The sequence below is a fragment of the Somniosus microcephalus genome, unplaced genomic scaffold (assembly GCF_052327205.1).
Source record: "Somniosus microcephalus isolate GS21.2 unplaced genomic scaffold, FLI_Smic_1.0 unresolved_chr1, whole genome shotgun sequence".
NCBI lineage: Eukaryota > Metazoa > Chordata > Chondrichthyes > Squaliformes > Somniosidae > Somniosus > Somniosus microcephalus.
Window position 1 is genome coordinate 25,212,620 of NW_028225179.1, and position 5,327 is coordinate 25,217,946.

A 5,327-nucleotide genomic window follows, 5' to 3' on the forward strand; every position below is an offset into this window, starting at 1 on the left:
ATCTGGAGCCGTAATCCAGAATGGGAACTAGTGCAGCCGCAGTTATATTTACAACGATTGTATCCCTTTCACAAGAGAAGAAACGCACCCCTGGAGATTCATCAGTACAAAAAAGCCTCGCTGGGCGTCAAACCCAGGGTCTCCTGTTTACTAGATAAGCGCTGGACCCAGCTAAGCCACGGAACCAAATCAGCCCTCAAATGTGTCGCCTCCTCTCACTGATATCTACTCGCTACCTGTCACTGCCTCTTGGAGCCTGAGGCTGTTTTGTATTGATTAATCTCTCCTCTCTATTCCGCCAGGTATTCCGATGTTGTCTGTATCTCACTGTGTTTGTCTCAGTTTCAATCTGTGGGTTGGTTCTAAATGAATAGCTGTGTTTGTGTCTTACATGAAATAAATGAGGGGTCAGACAATTCTTCCTCTGACACTGGGGAACTAATGAGCCAACATTTAGAACAAGATATTGTTTATTGTGATGCACCAATGACATTGTTCCATTTTGCATTATATAGGTTCATTCTGTGCAAAAAAACTGTGATCAAAACGTGTTTCCAATAGGCCGCTTTTTAATTTGACGTCACAGACGCCACCATTTCACCTCAAGGTGATTCTTAACTAATACACAGAGAAGTCAAGCAGTGAACTGGTATTTGTAGAAAGGGTTGTGAGACTGTGGAATGCACTGGCCCAGCAAACAGCAGATTTAAAACAAGGTTTAAAAACCGGCAGCCTGTGGGAGGAAGCGGGGGGGAAAGGCATGAGAGACACAGGAAAGATCAACTTGGAAACTATTGGCCCCGAATCTACTTTAAATCCCCCCACTGTATTTAAACCCATTTCATGTCAGATTCACACATTGATGCATGTGAGCAATATAGGACATTTATCACTGTCTCTGGTCTAAAATAACTGCTTTATTATTTGATCCCACCCGCTGTGTTTAGGCTCTACCCTGAATATTTATCTCCGACCTAGAATCAGTTTGTAATCTGGAGACAAGGTTTCTGCAGCCGGCGGGCAGGGAGCAGAGGCTGTGGCTGATCTGTGTCATGTGGAAGCAGAACACAATGTTTCTGCTGTTTATTTTCATTACCCTGCAGAATATTCCATACTGTTCTCAACATCTTACATACCGTTAAATATCGGAAGTTTTCTTTTGTTGTAATGATCGCTGCGATTCTTCTGGACTTGCTGAATTTGCAGCAAATTAAATATCATGAAACCATCATCGCCAATAATAAACAGCGTCAGCGATTTGAGAATTTAATTTCTTGGAGCAAATATTTTTGCGGGTGCAATGGCGGAGTGGTTAAGGCGCTGCACTTGAAATTTAATGTGGTTTCCCCGCGCAGATTCGGACCCGGCTCACAGCGGGTTCTCTCATTATTGTAATTAATTACTTCTAATAATTTATTTTCATCAATCTGCTCCCTCTGGGAGGATTTTGGAATTTTCAATGCCGGTTTTAAGGAAACTAAAGGATTGCCGATAGACCTGGATCACTTACTTCAAGAAGGTTTGCTGACCGAATTCCAAAAGTGTTGTGCAGATTGTCTGGAAGCTCCAGATAAGGAGGCCTCGACAGTCTCTGAGGAACCTTCGCGTTATGTTTCCATTTCGAACTGAAGTTGCTGCGGCCAAAATGCAGAGTATTAATCACTATACGAGCACGGTGCCTCACATCAACAACTGGAGCTCTGCTCTGACCACAACAAAGTAACGCACAGCATTGCTTCGAAACGATGAATTTTGGGTGAAGAATCCAAAATCAGCACCGCCAGAAATTCAGAAGCGGTGAAATTCGACCCTTGCCGTGCAGCGACTGGAGCCTTCATCCAGAATGTGAACTGGTGCAGGCACAGTTACATTTAAAAGAATTTTAGCCTCTTCACACGTGAAGAAACTCACCCCTGGAGGTTCATTAAAAAAGGCAGCGCTGGGAATCGAACTCAGTGACCATCCTGTTTGCTAAACAGACACTTTTACCACCTAAGCCACGGGGCCAAATGCTGACAGAATTTCACGCCTCCACTCACTGATGTCTATCAGCTTCCGGTCACTGTCTTCTGGACTCTTGGGCCGTTCCTTATTTCTCCAGCTCTCTTGTCCTTACCACCATGTGTCTCATTGGTGTCTGTATCTCTCGCTTAATTTATCTCAGTGTCAATCTGTGAGGTGATTCTGAATGACTACCCTATGTTGGTGTCTTATCTATATATATAAAAGGATATGTCTATCTGTCTGTCTCTCTGTCTGTCTGTCTCTCTGGCCGGCTATACAATCATAAGTTATAGAGTGTACCTACACAAATGTTATATCAAAAGAAAGCTCATCATTAGGGGACTCTTGTAGGCGTATTTACTTTTTGCTCGGACAAAACTTGTGCTGACGGTATCCAAAAACTTTCAAAATTCCTCTCATTATCCGCTCATTTGCATCGAGTGGGGGCGGGTTCATTGTGTGTGCGGGCGGGCCATCCTACAGTTGAGTGACGTAATGATTGACCAATCCTACAGTTCAGTGACCTGACGGTTGACCAATCAGTGCGTGTGTGGGCGGGCCTTATCATTCTGAACCGAGGTGAGTCGCCGCCATCTTGATTCCAAACCTTTCATTTCTTTTTCCCACTTTCTGCGGGTTTCTTTTCAAATCTACATTTCCAGCAAAAAAAAAGTTGCTTTTAAAACACAAATTGTTTTTAAAAAAGTTAATTAATTATTAAATCTTTTCTCTAACATCTAGAATTTTCCTACCTTTCACCGTTTTTGTAGGCTTCGAAGCCTGGGCCTCTGTTGCCCAGCCACTCCTGAGCTAGGCACCACCTTCGCACTCAACAAGCGGCTCGCGATCGCTGCCATCTTTGTGATAGCTGGAGGGGGCGGGCCTGAGCCGAGCGTCGCCACCGCCGCCATCTTAGTAAAGGCGGGTGGGGCAGGAGTCAGGGCTAGCGACTTGAGTCCAGCCGGGCCTCACGCGGTAGGTTGCGCGGCAGCGTCTCTCTTTCTGCTCTTGAATCCGGGCCAGGCGGGGGGCGGGGGGCGGGGCTCGGGAGATCATGCCTCGGGAGATAGTGGGGGGGGCTCGGGAAATCGGGGTTCGGCAGATCGGGGCTGGGGGAGTGGCGGGGCTCATGAGATCGGGCCTCGGGAGATGGGGGATCGGGGCGAGCCTCAGGAGATGGGGGGCGGGGCTCGGGAGATCGGAGATCGGGCCTCGGGAGATGGGGCCTCGTGAGATCGGACCTCGGGAGGGCGGTGGGCGGGGCTCGGGACATCGGGGGCGGGGCTCGAGACATCGGGAGATAGGGGGGCGGGACATCGGGAGATCGGGGGCGGGACATCGGGAGATCGGGCCTCGTGAGATCGGACCTCGGGAGGGCGGTGGGCGGGGCTCGGGACATCGGGGGCGGGGCTCGGGACATCGGGAGATCGAGGGGCGGGACATCGGGAGATCGGGGGGCAGGACATCGGGAGATCGGGGGCGGGACATCGGGAGATCGGGGCTCGGGGAATCCCCCCCTCTCCCCTTCCTTCCCCCTTCCCCCCTATCGCTGGCAGAGGGGAGAGGGTCTGCTGGCTCCCCCCTCCCTTTCTCCCCCACCTCCCCGCCTCTCCCTCCTCTCCTCCCCTTCCTCTCCCTACCCTCCTCCCACCCCCCTCCTTCCTCTCCCTCCCCTCCTCCCTCCCCCTTCTCCTCCCCACTCCTCCCCTCCCCCCTCCTCTCTCCTCCCCTCTCCTCCCCCCTCCCCACCTCTCCTACCCCCTCCCCCTCCCCCCTCCCCTCTCCACCCCTCTCCCCCATCTCCTCTCCTCCCCCTCCCCCCTCCTCCCCTTCCTCCCCCCGCCCATCCCCCCTCCCCCCCTTCCCCCCCACCCCCACTTCCACCCCTACCACCCCCTTCCCCCCAGTCGCACTCTCTCTTCCCCCGTCGCTCTCTCTCTTCCCCCAAGTCGTGCTCTCTCTTCCCCCCAGTCGTGCTCTCTCTTCCCCCTAGTCGCGCTCTCTCTTCCCCCCAGTCACGCTCTCATTCCCCCCAGTCACGCTCTCTCTCTTCCAACAACAACATGCCCTCAAAAATCCCTCGGCACCTCCGGGCACTTCAGCAAGTATAAAATAAATGAGATGATCAGACAATTCTTCCTCAGACACTGCGGAACTAATAAGCCAACAGTTACAACAAGATATTGTTTATTGTGATGCAGCAAATACAATATTCCATCTTGAAAGATTCAGTTTCAATTCTGTGCAAAAGAAACTGTGACTCCAACGTGTTTCCAATAGGCTGCCTTTTAATCTGACGTAACAAACGCCACCATTGCACCTCAAGGTGATTCATAACTAATACACAGACAAGTCAAGCACTGAAAGGGTATTTGTAGAAAGTCTTGTGAGACTGTGGAATGCACTGGCCCAGCAAGCGGCAGATTTAGAACAAGGTTTAAAAACCGTCAGCCTGTGGGAGAAAGGGGAGAGAGAGGCATGAGAGACACAGGAAAGATCAACTTGGAAACTATTGGCCCCGAATCTACCTTAATTCCCCCCATTGTATTTAAACCCATTTCATGTCAGATTCACATGTTGATGCATGTGAGCAATATAGGACATTTATTGCTGTCTCTTGTCTAAATAACTGCTTTATTATTTGATCCCACCCGCTGTGTTTAGGCTCTACCCTGAATGTTTATCTCCGACCTAGAATCAGTTTGTAATCTGGAGACAAGGTTTCTGCAGCCGGCGGGCAGGGAACAGAGGCTGTGGCTGATCTGTGTCATGTGGGAGCAGAACACAATGTTTCTGCTGTTTATTTCCATTACCCTGCAGAATATTCCATACTGTTCTCAACATCTTACATTACCGTTACATATCGGAAGTTTTCTTTTATTGTAATGATCGCTGCGATTCTTCTGGACTTTGCTTAATTTGCAGCAAATTAAATATCACGAAACTGTCATCGCCAATAATAAACAGGGTCCGCGATTGGAGAATTTAATTTCTTGGAGCAAATATTGTTGCGGCTGCGATGGCCGAGTGGTTAAGGCGTTGGACTGGAAATTCAGTGTGGTTTCCCCACGCAGGTTTGAGCCTTGCTCACAGCGGGTTTTCTCATTATTGTAATTAATTACTTCAAATAATTTATTTTCTTCAATCTGCTCCCTCTGGGAGGATTTTGGCATTTTCAATGCTGGTTTTAAGGAAACTAAAGTATTGCCGAGAGACCTGGACCACTTACTTCAAGAAGGTTTGCTGACCGAATTCCAAAAGTGTTCTGCAGATTGTCTGGAAGCTCCAGATAAGGAGGCCACGATAATCTCTGAGGAACCTTC

General features: G+C 49.3%; 1 non-coding gene across 1 annotated transcript; it reads left to right on the top strand.

Annotated features, from left to right (window-relative positions):
* Nucleotides 1–5,017: 5,017 nt before the first annotated feature.
* On the top strand, nt 5,018–5,099 carry trnas-gga (transfer RNA serine (anticodon GGA)). The gene has a single exon. It is a non-coding gene; the product is annotated as a tRNA-Ser (tRNA).
* The last annotated feature ends 228 nt before the right edge of the window (nt 5,100–5,327 follow it).